General features: G+C 43.9%; 1 protein-coding gene across 2 annotated transcripts in view; it reads left to right on the forward strand.

The window, feature by feature from the left end:
* The window catches only part of GAB2 (GRB2 associated binding protein 2), a 480,907-nt gene that overhangs the window by 359,631 nt on the left and 96,401 nt on the right, over positions 1 to 24,875 (forward strand). The window lies entirely within an intron of this gene.

Raw genomic sequence — 24,875 nt, forward strand, 5'->3', positions numbered from 1 at the left:
CTTTTGCCAGGGTGAGAGGACTGGACCTGCATCTCTTGACTCCAAGGGCTAGCTCGCTGGCCTCCTGATCTGAAGCCTCATGGACATAACAGGCTAACAACCTCTGCACCTGGATTCTGCCATCTGTGAGACTACCCTGCCAAGTGGTGCCACCCCAGCCCTGGACCCTTTGAAGTGGCCCTAAGGTGCTTGCCAGCAAACCAGTGCATCTTCTCTGCTGAGTGATGCATCCTCGAGCAGAACCGACTCATTGCCTCTACTTTGTGGATTGGACCCATTGCAAAAGACTTGCATTGCCACTGTCTCCTGCTTTTTGGGACGACGCATCGTCTTTGTACCTGCCACTGCACTACACTTTTCTCTGCATAAGCTCCTCACATCTCTCATGGACGGCAGCCTCGATGATAAAACTCTGCATAGCAGCTTTACGGCTCATCATAACAGACACATTGCTTCGCATCCTTGACACCGGCCTTTGAATCGCAAGCCCTGTCAACAGGATCTTTGATATCGATGCATCAGAACCTAGCGCTGCAGTCTCGCCACATCTCAGAACTGATGCATCGCCTCGGCTGCGCAAAGCATCTTCAGCGCAACGCTGCACACCAGGATTTAAGGTACCCTGTTCACCCGATCGATCTGAGTCCCTGTAGCAGACCTGCACTCCATTGCTTGAACTTGTGGCTTTGTCCCAGGGCGGCGCGACCAGATATCCCCAATAGACCTTTTTCTTTTTTGGCTCCATTTTTCACTCTAGACTTTAAAACTCAATATCTTCAGTTCTACTAATTGGATTTGTGTCATTTTGGTCTTGGTCTATTTATTACAATCTGATCTATTTTTCAAATTTGGTGCGGAATCATTTTGTGTGGTGTTTTCACTGATGTACTGTTTGAAGTGATGAACAAATACTTTCCATACTGCCGCTAAATTAAGCCAGACTGCTCTGTGCCAACCTATCAGAGGGTGAGCACAGGTTAATTTAGGTTAATTTCGGACCCTGACTAGGTTTGTGGTTTCTGCTTAACCAGGGCTCATACCCCAGTCAACCGACGACCCAATTTTTAACACAAAGAAAATAAACACATTAAAAAAGAAAGTAACCTGCTCGACGATACTTTAGGGCATAACTCACAAGAAGGCTGTCCCATGAGCTGAGCCTTAAAGGGGCGAACCAGGATTAGCACATTTTATGAGCTGACGTAATAAGAATGTTTTTAGTGTAGCCATTCTTCCTTGTTCTAAGTGTTATAAATAACTAGTGTTACCACCATCCACTTTAGTTGACCGTGTTGGGATTCGAACTTGTGAACAGCACATTACCACATATCTCAGCAGCAGAGCTGGCCCTTGCTTTGAAACCGCCCTGGGTGAAAAGAAATTTGGCACCCTTCCTGCAGCAAGTGCATAAAATTAGATAGCAGGGGGTCCATTTTGTATTTACAGGACATTCACACGAAGCAGTAACTGACCCCTGAGCACAAACTTCTCGGCACCGCCCCCAAATATTCGGATTCACTCAGTGTAGCTCGATCACACTAGTGCCAAGCTGTTGGTGGTGCGAATGGCAGTGTTGGTGTGTGTCAGCAGGGGGTAAGAGGGAGGTGGGAGGGAAGAAAGGTAGCTAATGGCGTGCAAAACGGCACCAGGAGCTAGAAAAAAAAAAAAAAAAAAGATTAAAAGCAATTTAGTCTGAATCATTGGAGTCAAGTGAGACGGACGGTGCCGACCCTGCCCAGCAGCGAGCGTCTTGCTCCGTAATCAATCCTGCTGGTTTAGCAGACCCACATCTACTAGTTCCTATTCACAGCACCACAGGGGCTCTCTTTCACATCCCTCCCTTAGGAGCCCCCGAGCTCCTTCAGTGACAGGGATATGAGTCTTGTGCCCAGCTGCCAGGCCCATGCTTCAGGTTCCAACTCCAGAAAATATAGTCCAGTTGGTTGCATCTGCAGGCTGTCCAGCTGTGGGCCCCTGCTAAAGACCCAACAGCAAGCGTCTCTGGCACTCAGTGCCAAGGGTCTACCACTTATGGTCTCTAGCGTAGCCCGAAGAGCGCCCTCTCCTTTTGATCGACCAAGTGTGTCTCTCATAGGAAGGGCCACCGGAAGTACTCGATGTTGACGCCGTGGCATTTTCATAATTAGCAGTTATCAACAAATTATCTCTTTTGTAGCTCAAATCGATCAAAAGTTAAAAAGCAAGAAATGGCACACTTGCAGAAAGTATGAGTGCCCCGAGTTGACGGACCGGAAAAGTGCCACATGAAAAAGTTATTTCTATATTTAAATGTAATATGACATGATATGTTGGAAATAATTCTTCTTACTTTGTCATGATGTTTTGTCTTGTTATTCGTGCAGATTCACGGTACACCACAGACACTGCTCTCAAAGCAGCAGTGAGTTCAATTGGGCAGGCAGACAATCCCAAACCTCTGTTTTAAGGTCTGGAGTCATACAGAGCCTTTTCGAGTGACCCGTTATACATTTGTAGTTCACAGTATTGCGTACAGAGCTTTTTATTCGTGGAAAGAAGGGCCTCTGCTGGCCCATTGTATGCAAAGAGAGTAAACTCAAAACCGAAGACAGCGCTAAAACATGAATGGAAGACGCAGAATGAAAGCGGCACAGCTTTTGTTACAAGAAGTGGTACATGGTGGCTTGAATTCTGCAACATTATATGTTTAACACAAACCTTTTGCACTGTCCTCATGCTGGGAATTAGAATTTGTTTCTGAACTTCCAATCAAAATAAAATCATTATCTTTTGGCCCATAACATTTTCAATGGGATCAGGTGATAGTGTATACTTTCTTGGCACTGGGATCCTCTCTGTTGCAATATATATTAGAATGGAAATATTGCAAGATAATATAGAATGTGGCGCTCCATGTCGTATAATGCCTATTAACATTGGGATATCGTTTCCAAGATATATTATATTTGTGAATGCAAATTGCATTTCACTCAGCCCTGGCAATGACTATTCCCATCATACCTCAGTCTTGACTTATTTATTTAGGGCACAGAAAAGAAGCCCACATCTTTAGACCTGCCAACGTGAATGTTCAAATGTATGTTGAAGTCACACCCTCCCTGTGATCTGGCCTGCTGACCACAAAAGCACAGCAGGTTTTTACCATTGATTGCCTCAGGTACAAAGACCTCCTACAGAAAGGACGTGTCTGTCCTGAGGGGCCTCTTATAATGCCCTTAGTACCACAGCCTGCTACAGAAAGGAACTCTCTGGACCTGAGTAACCTCCAGTAATGGCCTTTGGCACTGAACCTGCATCAGTAAAGTGCAGATGGCAGTTTTTCAAAACTCGTATGTGAATGCATTTGACTCAGGGTGGTTTTGTGTTCTGTGTCTTATGTTTGTGTCAGGCACTGGGTACAAAACATTAATTAGTGGGACTGAGCAAGGAATATGAATGAGTATTACTAAAGCCAATGAGTATGGACTGCATTTTCTTTTTTTTTTTTTTAAATCTTTTTTATTTATTAGGTTTAATAATTCATGGCAATACATCACAAATGTAGGTCAGTATGGTCCCGCCCCACCACTTTCCCGCTTGTACTTCGTCTGATCCATCCAATGGTTGCATATTCCTCAAATATGACCGACTATCAGTCCCAGCACCCTTCTATATCCGTCCAGCCCTGTATAGCCTGCATTTTCAGTTTTATGCTAGACCTATTGGCATTGACAGTACTTTGTAAAACAGAAAGATGCTGACCTGTTGGCTTTGCCAATGCTTCTTAGTTTTAGGTGGGGGAATTTCAATCTTTCACCACAATATTGTTACCATCATGGGCTGAGGGGTTCATCCTGGAGTCCACTGAAAGTTAGTTCATGAGCAGTGATCAGGCAGACACCCCTGTCACACTTGAGCAGTACCCTATTTCCTTTACATTTCTTTTACCAGATTACAACAAAACATGTTCTGTATGTAATGGTCTGGAGCGAGAGTGCAGCCTTGTTGGTTTTAGAGACTCACTAGCTGCTACTTCATTTTTTCTAAATGGATCAATCTATTCATTAATTTACTCCTTTCTGGCCAGCGTGGGCTTGCAGTCACTGATTTTGTTTTTCGTGTCAGTGCATGGCAACAGATTCCTTGTAAAATGCTCAATCTCGAATTTATTTCTTAATCCAGCCCTCTCTTTCCGAGTGTTGCCCACGCCTGCTCGGTGCGTGACGTAAGTTGATAAGAGGCACAATATTCCCTTTCAGGAGGGCATTGTGGAGGCGCAGCGACTTCCGGCAGCCTTTCCAAACATGGCAGAAGCATCCTTCGAAACACAGTCAACCCTTGTTGTCCTGCTATCTACAATGTGACCAATGGAGCTGATACCAAGGGGGCCTGGACGTCAATGAGGAGTGGCCAGGGCAGTGCTTAATTTGTAAAAGAAGGAACTATTGAATGTCAGCATGTGAAATACCAAGACTGCGTAGTCTTGATTCCACTTCTTGTCTCTCTAAAACACCACCAGACACTCCTTTCCCTTTATCTCACTCTTACAGGTTCTCTTTTATCCCTGCTCCATCCCTTTCTCATGATTTTTTCTCTGTTTCACTTCCATCTTTCTCCCGTGTGTTTTTGTTTCTCCTGTTCTGTGTCAAAGCCCGAACAGGGAAAGTAAGTGCTAGTCCCCAAAAATAAATGCCGGTGGGCCCCACCTGCAGCCACCGGCTCAAAATAAACACTGCACCAGGGGCAACACCTTCCGCTCCTGACTTGCCTCTTGGTACCTCTGACACTGCCCTTTCTACCATGGTCTCCGAGATTAAGAAGTTGATTTCATGTCATCTGATCAGATCAGATTCATTCAGGTCTTATCCCATTAGGTTTGATACTTTACTTCCGATGGCATTTAGTTCAGATTAATTGACTTGTGTTTAATTCGGGGCATGTTCAATTAGTCTACTTTGGTTATAGGTTAGGTTATTTTACATATACATACACACACCGCCCTGGCCATGATATGTCAAGGAAGTGGGCTGTGAGCAGAAGATTAACCGCTGATTGAGACGCTTTGCCAGTGAATGCAACAACCGCTGATCCTGCCGCAAGTAAGGAGTGGACAGTCTGGTAGCTGACGCCAGTCAAGGCATCATCGTGTGCACGGGCGGGCTATTGAGAAACGCCTAGCAGAGCATTATGGGCCTTGTAGTGTCCTTTATCTCCAAATGGAGCGCGCAATGTTGCTACTGTGACATTGAATGCCCCCAGATGGGCCTCGGTATGCCGGTGGATATGCTAAATCCGTTGCTGCCCCACGAAATAGGCCTGCTCGATAACAGACCGCGTGGCCCCCGCATCCTGGGGTGGTGCTCCTTCGTGGCAGGGTGTGCCTCGTATTTATCTAAGTACCCAACGTACAAGGAGCACTCGAGCGGCAACATGCTCCTAAAGATTCTTTATGGTATACAGTCCACCAGTACAACGATAACTTTCAGGCATTCCATGGCATATTGAACTGCTTAAAGTTATCATTGTACTGGTGGACTGTATACCATAAAGGCTCTTTAGGAGCATGTTGCCGCTCGAGTGCTCCTTGTACGTTGGGTACTTGGAGATATATATATATATTCTCATTCTCTCTCTCTCTCTCTCTCTCTCTCTCTCTCTCTCTCTCTCTCTCTCTGTCTGTCTGTCTGTCTTTCTCTCTTTCTCTCTCTCTTTCTCTCTCTCTCTCTCTCTTCTCTCTCTCTCTCTCTCTCTCTCTCTCTCTCTCTTTCTCTCTCTCTTTCTCTCTCTCTTTCTCTCTCTCTTTCTCTCTCTCTTTTTCTTTCTTTCTCCTAAACACTATTCATCCTTGAACCCTAAACAATCCTTACTGGCCATGTACACTACTCACCCGTCAACCCTAAAAGTCCCTTACTACTTCGATACACAACCAATCCCTGGAACCTAAAAACTCCTTACTACCGCTATAAGCTGCCCACACCTGAACCCTATAACAGCAGAAGGAGCAGAAAGCAAAGAGAGGACTTGTGATTTTGCAGTTTCCACTCCCTGTCCTTTTGTTTGATCGGTAAAAGGCTGTTGGGTGCTAAGTGAGCAGGAGAGGAGGGTCAAACCTGTGATGTCACTCAGGTTGTTTGACATAATCACGCATGCTTTTACAACGCGGGCAATACAACGAACGTGTCGTTAGCACGCGTTCCATTACAACGCAAGTCCTTACAACGACTTGTCTCAGGGACGCGCTGTACTTTGGAATAGTATATTTTACTATTCCAACTCTAGTCTGTGCAACAGTAGGGAAAGTGTTGAATTAAAATCCAACAATACATTCCCTAAAGCAAGTCATTGTAACAATTTGCGCAGCAATGGAACGCGTGGTAACGGCACGTTGGTTGTAGTGCTTGCGTTGTAATGGCACTGCATAGTTCTGTCTGCATTGTAAACGCTGTTTCCCGTTACTCGCAATGTGAGTTGAAGGATGCCTCATGGCACTCCCACTAGCATTGACGTTTCGACGGGTCGCATCCATGCTCAGGACACCTGCAAAGAGGATGTTAAAAAAAGGAAATGAAAGAACAAAGGGTGGCTGTACAGAAATGGGCTGAAGAGGCAGCGAACAGAGCAGTCAATGAAGAAGGCCTGGTCACAAGGTGGCACCAGGGATTGCGTCACTACAGCAGAAGACAAGGCACCCACACAACCCTGGGACAAGGCCTCATTGGCAGTGGGCGGGTGAGTTCCCTTCATGTGTCCATGATTTGCTATCCATCTGCACTATGGACCAGGGTTCGAGGATAAGTATTCTCCCCAATAGTTGATACTGCCCAATTTGCAGATGTCATGGGTTCCATCAACAGAACAGAGCAGAGTTCTGTTCAGGTCCATGTTGTTAGGCCTTTGCAGAGTTCAGCTTGTAGGGCTTCTTAAAATGTGCCCTCTCAATGCATGCATGTCTTTAGTATGTTGGGCTTTACTTCTCAACACGTTGAGCTGCACCCCTGTAAAGTGTTGTCACTCCTTCAAGTTTCCGACATCAAATGATTTCTAATCCACTAGAATTCAGACGTGCTCCCATTTGCACCCCACCCTGTGGCTTTTATAGTGCACAATATGTTGGTGTTTACCCTATTTCTAGGTAATTGAGAGAGAGAAAGTGATGTTCCCAGGATCACACAAATTCTCAAATGAATAAACCTGAATTAGGATCCACTGTTCATGGATCTAGATCTCAGGGTTCCACAGTGCTAGATGCAAGTTTCCAGGTTTGAGAAAGTGTTAAAGCGTGGATATCTTCTCCTCCCCACCCACCTCTGCAGCCTGCATAGGGAGTGGAGATGCCTCTTTGTAGACTAGGTCCACTGATGCACTGCACACACTACCCCTCTTGACTATGTTGACAAACATGAGGGTCAGTGATGTGCAACATGGCAGACTGAGGGCATCTGAGTAGCACCAACCCTAGAGCTTTGCTATCCACGGTGATAGTGCCCAGGTACCCCCCATGCGACACCACTTCTCCCTGTCCCGTCTTCCCCTCACACACATAATACACATAAAAAAGAAAACATTTTAAATCATACGGAAAGTAAAGCTTATATAGAATATTTTGCTTATATACGTTTAATTGCCTTCAATTGTGAGTATTCGTGGATTCTTTTTTTGTGGTGGATTAAAGTAAGTACTTTGCCTCCAAACTTCGGAAGCAACTTACAGGAGTAAATTGACTTTTTTTTTTAATCAATGGGAGTGCATGACAATAGTTGCAAAAGTGACACCACGGTAAAGATTACTTTCTCGTGATGGTTAGGTAGGAACGAAGGGCAGAACAGGTAGAGTCGGTCGTTTCTCTTTACTTGAGAAGACACCGGTGGTGGTCTTAACACAATGTTTTAAGTTTTTGATGTGTGCTTCGACCAAACAGGCTAATCCGCTTATGACTGGTCACTTATCTAATATACGAACAATATTCACAGTGAACCACATTTGTTTTAACGAGAGAAGGATGTCTCCGATTTTATGTCTTAGCGATCAGTTAACTTTCTGTTTCTGGAAAACGTTGAAATTGAAAACAAGAACCTTCTAGGCATCTGCATCTCACGTGCATCTCTAAGTGGTGAAATAGCAGCGCGTGATTTCCATTTACATATTGGAAGCATTTAATAAAAAGTAGTCCTCCTACCATAAATCTAGTGTCATTGAGCAATCCCAAGACAGGAACAGAGACCTTTCGGAGCACACTAATTCGAGAAGAGAGCTTTGCAATTGAAATGCTTCAGTGCAATAACTTTTTATATTTTGAGGCATCTTTGTTCTGGCAGAGAATTTAAATTGATGCTCGTGTGTTTTTTTTATTTAAATTTTTAAAAGAAAATCCTCCTCACAATTGCCTGACGTCCCAGGAGAAGTTTTACATTTTGAGAGGTCCAGTGTATGTTGGAATAACCTTGCCCGCCACTGAGGCACTTAGGTTCATTCATTTATTCACCCATGTATTCAGTGTCATTGGGTTGTCCTCTCTTGTTAGCCTCTTATATTAACGACTATTTTTCCTTTTGGGAATGTTTCCGCATTTTCCCATATGGCTCCACCCAATTGATGCGGGTTAATGGAGCTAGGAGATGTGTGTTATTGCTAAATTGTGCCACTGATGGATAGACCATCTTTGGAGCCTGGCGCCATGTTCAATGACTGCTAGATTGCATTGCTTGGTTAGAGAGGTAATGGTACAGTCATAGCTGCAATGAGGGGAAAATTGATAATCTCCCTTCCTACTGAATGTGGCACTGCACGCATGTTGCATTTGAACGGCGGAAATCCTGGATGTGCGAATGCAGCCGAGAGATCCAGTAGCACTAGGGCGGGAGCATTGCCTGCTCAGCCAATCATCTCGGGTCATTTAGGACTGACACCAAAGTTATCTCTCGAACTGTGTCTGGGAAGGATCCCAGATTGCACCTCATCAAAAATTCTGTCGTCTTCAAAAAAGATAAGAGCCGGGCTGGAAATTCACTGTATTCTTCAGAATGCTTATTGGTTAGGGTAGGAGGGAGATAGGCTGGAAATATCCCATCACGTTAGGGATCACATTTGCATTTTTCAACAGAGGAGTACACATTCCCTGCTTCCAGGTTTTTGGTACAACTGCAAGCTACGAATACTTGTTACAAACAGCCATCAGTGCCTGAAAGATCATGCTAGGCTCCTTCAGAATGATCTGGGGGGCCAAGGATCAAAGGGGGACTGTGAACCAGTCGTATGCAGAAGTTTAGGGAGGAAGACCAAGTTGACAGGCCCAAATGCCACCAGCTTCTGTTCCACATTCTCAGAGAGTTTAACAGTATATGTTTTATCCTCATCCAAGATCTGTTTCTGGAGGGAAGGCCTTGCATATGGTTCTAATTTTGTTCCTAAAGAACCCTAAGAGATTGTCACAGAACAATAATTTCTGAACTGAGAAAACTTCTCTTAAAGGATTTTACTCTGTTAAAATTATTTGAGCCAAATAAGAAGCCTTAGGAGCTATAACTTTCTTTTTATATTCCCTTAGATTATCTTTTAGATACCCCGCGAGGGGGGCGGGGGGCCTCCAGCTTTCGGATCTTTTAATGATTTCAGAACTGAGAAAACTTCTCTTAAAGGATTTTACTCTGTTAAAATTCTTTAAGCCAAATAAGAAGCCTTAGGAGCTATAACTTTCTTTTTATATGCCCTTCGAGTATTCTTTAACTGCCTTCTCAGCTCCGGATCAAGCACTCTGCTTTTTTGCAAACTAGTTTTACCATCCTTGGCCCCGCTGAGTGCCAGCGGCAAGTCGGTCTCTTCTGATGGGAGCAAAATTTAGGGGCTAGAAGAGTGATGTGACATGCAAAATGTAACAATCAATTACATTTTTCAACCTCTTGTTTCTGGGAGGGATTCTCCCAACTTTAGAAGCATGGCAGTAATTTTGGTTCCCTGGGTCCTTGCACTTGAACATATATGGCCTTAAACATGGTGGGGGCTAATGACGTGAGAGCAGCAGTGACCTCTGCTTGTTGCTGTTATAATGGCTGTGCTTTACTGAGTGGGTTCCCGGGCAGGGAGGGGGGAGAGTGTACCATCACGTCATCTACCGACATACTTCTATTCCAAACAACATTATGTTTCTGATTTATTTTCTATTATTTGATACTTTACAAAGAGTTAATGAGTCACAGGGATACAGATATTGATCATTTCTTTATCTATCCAGTGTGGCTAAGCAAAGATTACATTTTAAGTCAATTGAAATTGTGTATCAATCACAAAAACGAACCTTGTCTTTTTAATGGCTTCTCTATTACAAACATCGATGGTTTTGCTTTAAAGAACACAGGGAATGACTTATATGAACTCTTCGACAACCCATGTTGTGCAAAAGAACCCTGTAATCTTAAGTCAGTTTCTTAGAAACATGTGGCAATACTGCCACCTTACGGCAGCACCGGGACCACACCAAAGCGAGTGGAGTGTGGTGTGTGTGTGTGTCCCTCACCTGCACACCCTCGCCTTGTATGTGCGTCCCCTCCATGCGCCTCACTGTCGCTTCCATTTTTGCACAGGGACAGGTGTTTTTGTTTCACCAGGACAAATCTATTTTCACTGGTTCTGACATCACTAAAAAGAGCACTTTCTTTAAAAAAAAATAAAATATCTTTGACTCATCGGTTCTCTGCAACCACAGATCTATCACCCTGTGCCACTGGTTAGTATCTCGGGGGGAATAGTTGTAGTTCAGTCACAGAAGCTTCTCGACCCTACAACTGTCTGTCATCACTACAACCGGGATTCTGACCCGGACAAGGAACTGGGGCGGCGGAAAGATGAAGGTAGACTTGGCTGTTATTTAACTTCAATTAATCTGATACATTTTGATACATTTTTATTTCCAGTTAAGGTTGTTTAGATGTGGACATGATGCTGAATGGCGTTGCCTGGTGGTTGCATCCACCCTAGTCTCTGCGACAGGGGGAAGGATGTTGATTGGTGGACAAACTTGCACCGAAGACCCACCCTGCAAACTGAGTCACTCGTATGCAAGGACGGCTGCCACCGGAGAAGCCAGAGAACTTCTCTAAAGTGTAAAACAGCAAAATACACTGGGGTATAAGACGGGGTTTGCATACAACGATAAGCAAATAACCACCACATAGTGAAAACAAACACTGGCAAAACCAAGTGATCTGGGTTTAATGTGCTAAGCAAATTAGAGCCACATACACGGAAAGGCACCAACAGGAGCAGACCGTGAGAGCTATAGTTGTAAAGTAGTACCTCATGCAGTTCAATACAGTTACTCAAGTGCAGGGGAAAGGACGCTCCCAAACAACCAGTAGCATTGTGTGCAAGATGTGAATTCTCCACTGGGCTGAGCTCAGATGTGATTGACATAGTTTTAAGCCAAAGGCTAACAATCCAATGGTTGAAAGGGGTGGGCCCAAAGCCACTCCATGTACATTTTTACCAATAGGTCTGTTTTACAGCTGTCTCATCAAAGCCCAGACCTAAACAATAAAGGGATGATATGTTAGGTGGATGGGCGTGTCAGTGATCCAAACCTGAAAAGAAAAATGCAAGAGAGCAGAGACGGAATCCTTTTCTCTGAAAACAAAAACCCAATAATTCACATTTGAAAACAAATCTGATGTAAAGCCAGTTTTTGTCACCCGATGTTGCAACACAGATCCATTCGTCTCCCTCCCAGTAGAGTTCAAGGTGCAGAGCAAAGCGGTGACAGAAATGGATAACATTCGACAAAAGATGATTTCGAAACCATCATAGAGGCCACAGCTAGAGGTCCTTGGGTGAAGCACCAAGGTTAGACCATATTCTATATGTGTCTGGAAAGAGACGTTTTATATACGTCCTAAAGTTTTTTAATTATTTTGTAATCCCTTCCCACTGCAGGTACACTCATCTGCTACCTGGACACATAATTATTAGCTGTGTAAACTAAACAGTCAGCTGTACAAAAGGCTACAGACAAGTGAATACAATTATTGCTTTCTCTGTAATTGAGCAGAAATAATTTGTTCTAGGAAAATGGGGCAGGTGGGTGTATCCCTGAGCTCTGTGAGCAGTGTATACATTAAATGCATAGCTAGCCTTCGATGCCAAATAAAACGCTGTGCCTCGCCACATCAATTGCCAATCTAATGAGTGGGTTCAAATTTAAGTTAGAACACTAAAATGTAAACATACAAGTGACAGGGAAAACAGACTACTTGGCAGGTACAGGGTTTCTTCTCCAGCATTCTAATATGTTTTTGTTTTTCCCTTTTTAATTTCGAACAACCTACCCTCTGTGTGGGGTGGGAGAGTCTAAGAGCATTACAGCCCTTCGGGGTACAACGCAGTTAAAGGCCCTCTCCAATGTGCCAAGCCTTTGCCTGCAGCTCAGGCCTAAAATTTGGGGAGAGGGCCTTTAACAACTTTTACAGCCTTGGCAATGTCTTTAATGCTGTCTTATGTATTAATCCATGTTTGCTTAATTTTCAGCATGTGATATGTGTTGAGTTGTGTTCTGTAAGAGAAGGAATTGAAGTCGGTATTCCCCAAAAACGAGTTATGGAGAGTAATTCACTCTCACCCAGGGTAGCCAAAGCTGATGTAGGGATAATTCTGGGACAAACAGTAACAAGGATTTGCAATGCAATAGGTCTCGCATTTACGCGAGTTTAAGCTATTGGCATTGTAAATGACAATGCCTTTTATATATGTTTTAAAAACAAAAATAAAAGGCATTGTTATTTACGATGCCAATAGCTCAAACTTGCGTAAATGCGAGACCTATTGCATTGCAAATGCTTGTTTTTATTCTGAACACATTGAGCAAGGATTCTCCTTCCGTTACTATGCAGGAATATGTTGCTCTTGCAATGTATGTTATGGTGCAGGATAATTCAGTGACCCGCAGCACATGGCACTGCCCACGAGAGTGGCTTTGTAGATTTTGTTATTTTCCCGAAAAATCCCTTTATAGGTCCACAATGGGCGTTTCAAGAAAGTGTTGTATGAAGATGTGGACTTGAGTCAACCCATTGTGTACACCAGTGTTTTTGTATTAGGACTGTCGCATAAAATTAAGATTAATATGTTTGTTTTATAACGTTGAGTCTCGTTTGCGGCCTAATTTAAGATCGAGAAGGATTTTGCTTTTATGTGATGGAATATAAAAATTGCCGTCCCCCCTCACCTGCATTGGCACTTACATGACGATGTGACAAGGAAGCTGGAAACTTTTTTTTTTTTAACACCATTGCTGCCGCTTCCGGAGGCTGCGCAATTCATTTGAGTGCACTGTAAAGCTGAACCACCATTGCAGTGCCAGGAAATGAAGCATTACGTCTGTGACAGGTCGCGAGGAGGGTGGTTAATTATGTAACCAGATCATGGCAGCAGGCTGCTGAAACTGAGGGGTACAAAGTAAAAGCCCATGCATAAAGTTTAAAACGGGGGTGGGGGGGGGTCTCTTACCCTGTACGTCCAAGGTGAGCTTCTTCCAGATGGGAGCAAATTTCTGGCAGTGTCTGCACCAGGACGCGTAGAACTCGGCGAAGCAGGTGCTGCTGAAGTTGAGCAGGTGAGAGCGGGCCGAGTCGGAGTCCAAGATGACCAGCGGGTCTTCCAAGGAGTACATGCCGGCCCAGCCGGGGGCCCACAGGGCCCAGAGGAGCCACAGCACACGCATCTTGGACATCATTTAGAGAGAAGACATGTGGAAAGCGGACCGTGGGCTGAAACGCCGGAGGGAGGGACAGTGAAAGCATGCCATGCACACGTTGAGGGAGACGAGTACGCATGCACTGGCTGGGGGCGGCTGGTTCGTGTGTGTGTGTGTTTGTTGGCTCAGTTACTGCATGCAGCTGGCTTGCGTGGACGGAAGGGGGACAGGAGATGTGCACATCGCGTGTGTCTGTACGTGTGTGTTCACGGGCGCGTTCACATTTGCAGTCTGTCCTGCGCGTGCACATCTCCTGTCTCCCTTCCGAAGCAAGTCGGTAACAATAGATCTCGCTAGCGACAGCGCTTTGCGCTGCATCGCTAGGCGAGACCTAAACATTTCCTAGCACACTTATAATAGGCTCCTTATGGAGTGCTGACTTCCTGCCTTCACGGAGGAAGTGGGCTGTGTTGACTCCCGCTTATCCAGTGGAGGTGATAAGCCACATGCAGCTACCGCGTTCTGTTCGCTCCAACCTGGTTGGGGCTAACAGCCTAGAAATGGGTGGGTCAGAGGCGCAAGGAGCGTTGGGCATCTGATGAAGGTCACACTAACTGTTTCAAAGGTTCAGAGGCCAGTGTGAGCATTTTATTTCATCCTGCACAGGATGCTTCACCACTGCCACCAGCAAGGAATGACTTTGCGCAAGGCCAGTGGTGCCTTGCATCGCTTTTTGCCAGCTCTCTAAACCACCTGTGATGGGGTAACTTACCAAACGTACCATGTAAAACCCTCATGACGCCACCTGTGCGCGAAGCTTCCAGTCTTACAACCTGGCCTTGCTTGTCTTCTTACAGAGCAGCAGTAATGCTGTCCAGCCCTAGAGTTTTATACTTCATTTTAACATTTGATCTAGTATTTGTTGAGGTAACTGTCTTGACATTTTGATTGCTCTGTCTGCACCGGTGATCCCAGGCCTGATCCCAGGCCTGCTCTGGCCATTCCCAGTGAAGGTAAAGTCCGTGCAGTGTGGATTCAGAGAACAGGCTGTATCTGCATCTCTGAGTGCACGCCCAATCAGAGAGGGTCCTTGCCTGAGTAGCAGAAAGGAAGGAGGAATGGCTGGAACTGAACAGGCAGAACTGCAGCCTTCAGTATAGGCTGACCACTGCTGCCACTCAGAGTGCTACTTAGATTGTAATGGCCTCTTGAGTGAGTAGTAGACTCCTCTGCCTCAGACCAACAACATATCCTGCACTCCCTACCATTATTTCACTTAATTGGGGGATGAGGAGGTATGTGATGTGATGAGTGTGGGTGTGTACGCATTTGTGTATATGAAAGCTTTTTTGTGTGCGTGCAAATGTTTCCACTTAAGGTCACAAATATTCAATCTGAGCTGGTGTATCTGACAGGCGACAGTAGGTCTGGGTCAGGCTGCCCACTCTTCTCGTTGTGTATTTCCGGGGGAGAAAGGATGGGTGGCGAGGAGGGCCATTACACCAGGCTTCTCCAATGTGTAGCTCATGAGTTACTGGTAGCTCTCCATCTAAATGTAAGCAGCTCTCCAGTGTGACGCCATGCTTACTAAAATAGAAGCTTTTGCTTGGTTGAACTTCAAATAAATACCAAAACTGAAAAGCATGTATTTGAAAAGAAAAGGTGTTTATTTTCAGAAGTCTTTAGCTAATTGATGGAAAATATCAACTGAATTTCCAGTTGAATTTCCAATTCGACAATCCCAACCACTGAGTTGGATAATAATAAACATATGTTTTTCTAGCGTTAATTTACCCTTGATGATACATATTCGATTACAAATCCAGATTTTATTTTCTATTTAAAGCTAATATTTGAGTGATAATTCATGCAGCGTTGGCGGGCTTATTATTTCTATGGTGCCGGGGGCACAACGCTACAGCTGTTATGTATTACCCATATTGAGCCATTGGAAATTTACATTTGTTTTTACATTACTGCTGACAACCCTGCCTGATGCATTGAGGTGATCACTGCTGATAATCTTTATTTTTTTAAATTTTTTTTAAGTTTTATATAGCGCGAACTTGACCCGAATCGGGTATCAGAGCGCTTTACATAGCACCAGTTGCATTACACGAGGACACGTTCATTTTTGTTAGGCACAGGGAGATTAAGTGATTTGCCCAGAATCACAGGATGTTCAGCGTCATTGCCGAGACTCGAACCCAGTTCCCCAGATTCTAGGTCGACCGCCCTAGCCGTTAGACCAACTCCTCTCCCCAATCTTGAATGGCGAAGCCACCTATATAAACTTGTATGATGATGTCATTATTACAGCGCTAATTTTATTAGTAGCTCTGGAAGACTTTCAGTGAACTTAAGTAGCTCTTACGACAGAAAAGGTTGTAGACCCCTGCATTGGAGGCTGGTTTTTAAAGGCCCAGGGCTGCTTCTAGTCCTTCAGAAGACTTTCCTACTGTGCCTTCCTATTTATTGCAGCAGGCACAGTGGGGCAATTAAGGGGATGGAGGGTAGAGAGAACGGAAAAAGAGAGGGAGGGAGAAGAGAGAGAATGTATGGATGGGAGGAAGGGAGCGGGGGTGGTTGGAGTTTTTTTCGCCAGAGATACTACTGGTTTCCAGTTGGTCCTGCTCAAGGCGGTCTATAAGATGTGCCTGAGGTGGACAGAGAACTGGCGTTCTCAGAAAGCCTTCTTTCTAAGCATAAATGATGTTGAAAATAAACAGTGTGCCAATAGCTTTATTGTAAGTTGTACTCGTGTTTCAGGAATTACATTGAAAATAATTTGTATGCACTTTTACGGACTAATTAAGATTTCCCTGCAGTTTCAACCTTTTCTTCTCCCATAAATCTGAGAAGAACAAGTACTTTGCTGCAGATATAAACAGACGCTTGTTCTTCCCTTTTCCTTGGTGGGGCTTCAGTTTAGGACCGGCTTGACAGTGCATCTGCCACCAGAGGCAATATGATTGACCCAAAAAAAGAGCTTTCAGGAGCACTACAGAGAGGGGCTGCGGCTCCGCTTGCATGTTGGTAGCGAGGAGAACATGCCTTTATTGGACAGAAGTTTTGTGCTTCCAAAGAAAACAAGCATTTGTAATGCATAGGTCTCGCCTGTGAACTTTCTATGTATTTAGCTATGCAGCACATTACCCTGGGTGCTGAAACATCCTCTGTTCTTTAACATGGAGGGAAAGTAAGCACCAAACTGCGTGACACGCCAGGTATGGGAATACATGGAGAGAAATATTGCCTTTCAGCTGGAAATGGTATAGTCCAAAGCTCGGTTTTCAATATAAAATCAGGGCCTTCGGTGCTCATATCACTGAAAATACAAGATTTGAAAAAAATATTATTGTCTACGGGTGCTCGTGGAAGACAATTTCTATGGACTGGAATCTAGAGAATGCTAAAGATATTCTGGTATTTTACTGGCCTCTGCTGGCCGTCTTTTTTATCAAGAAAGTTAAATTAGAGGCAGTTGCCAGAAACATTAAAAAAAAAAAAAGCAATTCTGGTATTTTACTGACCTCTGCTGGTCGTGCTCTATAAAGACAGTTAAATAGAGGCAGTTGAATAGAAAAAAAAGTCCCTAAGCGGAAGCAGACAAGTCCTAGGGTTGTTCTTCAGAGGCCACAAAGTACATACACATATAAGTATATACTAATGTATAGTGGAGAGGTGTGGCTCACTGGTTAGAGGCGGCAGACCCGTAAGCAGAGAATCGGCCAGGGACCAGGGTTCAATTCCCGACGCGGCAGGGTTGTGGACCAGGGTCAAAACGGACTCGATAATTCTCGCCTCGGTACCTACTCTAACCAGGAACACACTCGGCAACTCTGGGCATTAAGCTTGCCTCATCTCTATAACGGCCCCCCACAGACGCCGGGGATGCCTGGTTTCACCTTGGAGATACCCAGAAAGGGACCTTCTCACAGGGATAGCCAGGACGGGTTCCCCAGCGGTCTATAGCGCCGGGACACTTCCGAGTAGCTGTGCGCTGAATAAATTAACATAACATAACATATACTAAAGTATATACAAGATGTCTCGTATGCTCGACCTAAAAAGTGCTTTCGTATGCAGCCTCACTACTACGAATACTTGCGATCCAGGCAAGTGCCAGTGGCCCATCACCCCTCTTCAGGAGGGCCACATCATTGTGTGTTACACCACTGCTACACACGAGCCCCTAGCAAGTCCTCCCCTATTCTTGTGTCAAAGCCCAGCGTCCTACATCAGTGTTTCCCAAACTTTGGGTGGCGTGCCGATTGGGGGGGTCATGAAATTCTAAGCAATAATTGAAGATTAATTTAAACTCTGTATTTAACTTGTCACATCTTCTGCACTTCAGAGACAGAGGTCAAATGACGGGCTGTGTTTTTTGAAAAATTGCTGCTTATTATTTTAACAAAGTGATTGGTTTTTACAAGCTCCTGTCACGTTGCAGTCAGAGAAAGAAAAGTAGAGTGAATTGTGTGACAATCTTGCTGAAGTACACAGAGTGTGAATGGAAAGGCCGTAGGATCTCTTTTTTTTTTTGTAACACTCAACAAAAAGTAAATGCCCGTAAATGAACTGTGCAGATTCAGCAGATGGGGAAGCAAAAATGAAGCACATTTTTCGTAATTCTTAAGTGTGATGCAAACAAATATTTTAATAGGATCAAAACAAATCAAGACACTTAGGGGTCTATTATAATGGCGGGCGGATCGCCACCGCCTGTATGGCGGTGGTGATCCGCCCGCCATTATCCACCGCCCGCATGCAATTTACCCTCCGCTTGATTATGTTGGCGGGGTGTACCGCGGCGGACGGGAAGACCGTCTGCCGCTTTTCCGCCCGGTGAGCCGACCTGGTGGAAAAGGTTTGAATATGGTGGCGGTGTCTGTTAGACACCGCCATCCATATTACTATGCATGCGGGGACCAGCCTTTACGTGGCGGAAAGGCATGCGGATTTCACAGTTGGGGGCCCGTTGCGGGGCCCCAGGATGTTGGTGGGGGGCACATGGGGGTACCTATGGTACCCCCCTGCATTTGCATGCACAACATGGCAGGCACCGCGCAGTGCCTGCCACGTTGTGCATGCAAATGCACAGTGTGCAGCCACAGCATTGTGGCGGGCGGTGCTGTGTGCACCGCCCACCACAATGATGTGGATGGGGGATGCTAATTGCCGGTGAGGGACTGCCGCACCACTGGCGGCTGGTCCCAGCACCGCAAGGGGCACGCCATCCTAATAGGCCCCTTAATTTGGTGATGCACAAATGATAAATATTTTCTGAAACTCGATTTCCGCACCTCATTTGTGTGCAGTATAGCTTTATCAGTAAACCTGCATGTCTGTGATTAGCGGTCATTTCAATAGAAACGTGCTATCTGTAAATGACAGTGCTCTCACTGCCACACAATGCTTGGGTTACATTACAAAATCACCCACCTCATGGCCATTAAAATTACTTAGGTGGGCCACGAAAGTCTGTAATTATGAGAAGTGGGTTGCGGTTCTAAAATGTTTGGATAGCACGGTCGTACACAATATTTTGATATCCGGGATTTGCTTGAAACATGCATCGCCTGTTCAGGAAGCGAACAATGCGCCTCCCGCCTGCCATTACAGAGCACATCCGCGCCGCTAATGGCACAGCCACGCGCCACTCCACCGCCATTAGAGCTGTCGGGGTCCAGGTCACTGCGGGATCTCTGTGATGGGAATTCATTTTGAAAATCAATGAAAGTGTCACTGAAAGAGCTTCCCCCAGGGAGGGGCCGCTGCACGCTTCCACTCTTGTCCGACATTGGCCTCATTTCATGTTCCGTCCCAGCCCAGACAATGGCCGCCATAATTACAAGGTAATTAATCCGGGGGCGCCATGCTTTTATTTTCTATCCATTTTGAAACTTTTCTATCAGATTTTGTTTTCCAGCCTCACAGTCCTTTATAGGTTCACAATGGGTTGACTTGTGTATGTGAGCGCCTCGTGCAGCATACACCAGCCTGCTGTCCTGGTAGCACAGCGTGCTGTGTTAAACTTGGCAATGCAGCCTTTAAGCTTTAGAAAGTTTACAAAGAAACAGGCTGCAGATGTTCCATAAAGCAACCATTTCCTTGTTTGGTAAAGCCTTCTTTTTAACGTTTCACAATACCCTTTTAAAGATAAAGAATTCTTGCAGGACATGACATTTACGGATACAAAAACCACATTTTTGGATTCACTGTTCCTCTGTAACTCTAACAACCCCTGCTGAGTTTTAGTCAAGGCCGCGTGAGAAATCTGGGGTACAGCAGAACAGATTCGACTAAATTATTTGTGATTGCATGCAAAACCATTTCACCTAAGTCGAATGGCAATGCAGTTATGTTTTGTGCATTAACCACATGCAGAATGTGGATTTATTCTCGATTTTACATGTATATACTGGCATGATGCTATTGCACTTCCTATGACGTATAGAAGGATGTTATTCTGGCTTTATTTCAGAATTGATAAAATTGTGGGAGCTACACGGCACCCCAAAATGTAGGCATCCCAAAATGTACCTCAATTAGAGTTCCCACATTTACTGGATCGGGTAAGTGTTAAACCTCAATTTCTTGAGGAAATGTGTCCCGCATTAACTCACCTTCCAAAGCTTCAAATTCAGAAATATCTATTCATTAAGTAAATAGGAAGAATTGAATGGCCCCACCCAATAACTGAGTTCTAGATCAAATACAAGATAAACGTTTTATAACAGAATTAAAAAATAAAGTGCTGCAGAGTCGATGCCATAAAGACTCTCAATTGAGAGCTATACAGAGAATGCAGAAATGATTCATTTTGCTGTTTTTTGCCTTGTTGGGAGGTGCTTTACCTCCGGACACATTACCTCATGAAAACAAGTTTTATCACTGTCTCCGATTCATCAACCCGTAGGTGTCCTGTTGAGGTAAACTTTTGAGGTGGTCAATGTTAGGATCCCCCGCTCCCACAGATTTTGATAGCAGAGAATGGATGACAGTTGAGAGCACCTCCTTTCTACTTTAGAAATGATCTTTTTGCCCTGTACATAGTATTAGTGCATTTTCCAGTGTAGATGTTCCTGATGGGTTTTGCTGAGTCCCTGACTTCCAGTGCTATTCCTGAACAGAGAGAATTGTAAGTATGACTAGGGCGGAACGATTTTGTTGACTCGGTGTGTTATTGAAGTCTTGTGGTCTATGTTGCGTGTTGGCTTGTTATGCTGCATTTGAAGTTTTCAGTTATGTGATGTTGATTTGTGGTTGCGATAGTGGCTTGAACACTGAATTTGATGTATTCTTCTCATTTGTGATTTGCATCAGATAGGTTTTGTTTTTATTATTGGTTGGTGAACTTGACTGCATTAGAGGTAGTGTGTTTTGCGAGGCGCCGCATTCGCACTGATAGGACTTTTTTCTGTTTTAACAGGTTTCCTTTCTAGGGTTTGCATGCGTAGTTAAGTTGATGTTATTTACTCTTCGGTGCGCTGGAGTAAATACGCTAGCCAGGAGTGGATTGCTGCTGGGCGGGAGTCTGCCTTAGTGTGAATGGAGTTTGAGAAGTGCTCTGAAGGCGCTAGTCTTATTACTGTCATTTGTGAGATTCTTTCATTCTAATTTGTTTATTTTCTCTCATTTAGGTTGAACAGACCAGATTTATTTAGGTTTATTAGTGTGCGTTCTTTGAGAAAGTCTCGCAATTGTTTTCCTATATACTATGATTGGTTAGTCAAAGAAGGAGTTGCGCTGGGATTGGTGTGACATCACTACAGTGTCACTCTGTCATTGGTTGGTTGCTGTCAACGTATCACTGTGGGTTGGCTGACTTTTGGCAAAGTACACTAGGGTGGTTGTTGTTCACTAGCTTGTTTTGTGTGGTTTTTGGATTCTTGTGCGGGAGAATAATGTGTTTTCCGTTAAAAAAGCCTAAAGCCCCTAGCGTACCTGCTACGGAGGTACAGAAAATACCTACAGAGTGTTCTCCTGCGTACAAGATGTTGAGGAATGTTGGGTTTTATATATGAACCTGCATTCACGACTGCCACCGCTGGTGGCGAGAATTTGCAATTTCCTTTGGAGGATACCATTAACATTAGAAAGCTAGATTTCTTGAGACATGCAAGAAATGAGAGGAAACCTAAACCTAGACCCACACCGTTTGAGGCATTTAATAAATTGGATCGAATGGCTACAGACAAGGAGAGGAGGAAAATGAAGCAAATAAAGGGTTCATTCAGACAGAGGTTGTAAGACAAGTCGGATCATCAGGAGAGGTGTTGCAGGGGAGGATATGTTAAAATGAATAGTCAAAGACACAACAGACAAAAAGAAAGACGATGATGGATAAAGAGAGAAAATCAGAGTTGAGAAAAGTATTTGTATGAGGAGGATAACTTTTTTAATGATCATTTGAATTCCAGGCCTCTTCCCTATACTGATGTTATCCAGAGACGGGTGCAGGGGCTCGCTGTACCTGATACGGGTGCAGTGGGAGAGGGTACGCGTATACAGGCACAGAGATTGGCCGCTCCTGCAGTAGTGGGTGTGTCAGCGAGTGCCTCATCTTCACCAAATACTAGCAGACATCCTTCTGTTGTCTCTCCAGTTTCAGATGACATGTCTGCTGCTGTTTCTCCTGAGCCTCCTAGAGAGAGATATTAATGTTAGGCTTTTAAAGATTGAATTTGGAGACATTTACTAGGGACAATTGATTTAAACAGACTGATGTCATAAAATGTGTATGAAATTAGATATTTGATCAGAGAAGCAGCATGGTGTGCAAATGGGGCACATGATAAGCTTTAGGAACTAGCTGATGATTGTGCGGTTGACATCAGTAACATGAGGAGTGTGGAGATAAATTATAAAATGGGTTTCACTACTGAGGAAATAAAAGAATTGGGACTGGTAACATTATGAGCTCACATTAGCGATCGAGTTGACAAAATGAAGGAAGGAGTTGGGGAATTTGAAGGAGTACATAGAAAGGTGGAAGAAGAAAGTTACAACTAAGAGAAAGCGAAGGGGTCCGTTAGCGATTCTGAGTTAGAGGCAGATGCATAATTTCGTTTGAGACAAGTACATGGAGGGAATTATGTGGCTGTGCCTTGGACAATAGGTGATCTTTATGCTTTTATGACAAATTTTCCAAAATTGCTAGAGAAACCTGAGAAGCGATATAAGGAAGTTCATATATTAACAACAGTTTTGAAAATGTTTGGGCTGATTTGGACACACTATTGGAGATTGCTGTTCATAGTGAATTATGGACTGAATGTAGAGTTGTGAATAATAATAATCAACGTAAGTAGAGAGCAGTGATGGAGCATTTGAAAAAGAAGGTGCTTACAAAGTAAGTTAACTGGTCTAAGATCTTGAGAACTAGGCAAAAGGTCAGTGCATGCTTATCATGAGAGGCTTGTGCAGATTTTTAAGGAACACAGCATAGTTGAAGATTCCGAGAATAAAGGTGTGAGTGATTTCATATCTGCCTTTAAAATGGGTTTGCATCCAGAGCTGGGTTTGCATACTCCATAGAGTGTAATGTGTTGGCAGTCTAAGGATATTGCCGAGAATACAGTAGTGACTGGCTCGATGTACGGAAGAAAAGCAGTTTTGGAGAAGTGGCAAGAATCAAATGATGGGTTCTGATTTGGGTTTTGTATCATCAAATTCTTTCCAGTAGTCAACAAGTGTTTCATCGGGTTTAACTACTTCATCAGGGCTGATTATCTCTCTGTGAACCAATAAAAAGCACAGCCGTGCTATATCAGGGAGGCCGAAAGACCACCATGATTCCTGCCTCAGAGCCGTGTATCAATATCCCAGGGCAATAACATAAATCCAATGGTATTATACTTAATTGAACGCCGAAGAGGTGACACAAACTGACCTGGCACAATTTTATCAAGAAATCTAGCATTCTACTTACTTTGGGCACATTACGGATGAGGAAACGTCTGGTCTTGAACCTGGACCATTGGATTGATGTTATTGCCCTGGGATATTGTTGGCTACTGGAAGGAATTTGATGTTTTGAAAACTGAAAAAGATCTATAATAAAAGATCTCTGGAGTCCAAAAGATTTAGATTACTATAAACTTTCATGTGGAAATTGGATTTACTCAAGAACATATTTTTGATGACCAGGACACTGTGAAAAAACTCTAAATATATAAACTGTACATAGTGTGTGCCTAAAGGGTTTTGTATGAAGCGCAGCAGCAGGGCCTGCTGCGCGGCCCTACGGCAAAAAACCCATGAATGAGGCCCTCAGTGTTTTAAATCAAATCACATGATACAAGAGTTCAGTTATTCCCAGTTCTGACAAAGAGTGATCTACCTCTGGATTTAAGATATACTGTCAAAGAAGAGGTATGGGATTTCACAAAAAAGGTAAGTGTATGCTTAGCATCTGTCTCTGAAGCATTACTTGAGGTCGCTTTCCAGGCTAGAGTAGTTTTTTTAATCAGATGTTTGACTTACAAGGCTGTGTGACCCTTGTAGCCCTCCTTACAAAGTATTACTTCTCACAATATTCAGAAGAAACAAGGGCCTCCGGAGCCAGAACAAACACTCCACCTGGAGACACCCGATCAGAAAACATCTCTGATGCTAGAACAGTCCCTCACAGGAGCTCCCTCCCTCCCTCAAGCCACAACCAGCTTATCACCTTCAGGAACATTTGAAAGCTCATCTATTTCGATTTCACCTCATATCATATTAAATTATTCACTTCCATGTTTTGATTTCTCTACTTTTCCAAATGCTGATCCGGTTAATGTTTCTCTCTAATTAAAAGGTCCATGTGATATCTCTGTATTATGTTTGTGCATACATATAACACTCGCTCATGTCTTTACAGGAATAGCAGTGCAGTGGAAAATTGGGAAAAAATAAATAATTGATAAGTTGTATAACTTTGAAACAATGCTTAATTAATTTGAGATGCTCAGGCAATGGCCATGTCCAGTAACTGCATAACGCTATGCATAATTATTAGTTGATTAAAGTAACCTATTGTACAGCTCTCAGAAATCTGATCTGGCTACCTATACAAGCAATAAAAACTGGCAATAAATGAATTATTTAACTGGTAAAATCTACAGCTTTCTGATAGTCACTATGGATTTATGCTAACGAAACATCTAATGAAAATGGCACAAAAGATAATAACAGTTGTTGTTTTTGTTACTGTTATTTTAAATGACCC

The sequence above is a fragment of the Triturus cristatus genome, chromosome 8 (assembly GCF_964204655.1).
Source record: "Triturus cristatus chromosome 8, aTriCri1.1, whole genome shotgun sequence".
In the NCBI taxonomy this organism is placed as follows: Eukaryota; Metazoa; Chordata; class Amphibia; order Caudata; family Salamandridae; genus Triturus; species Triturus cristatus.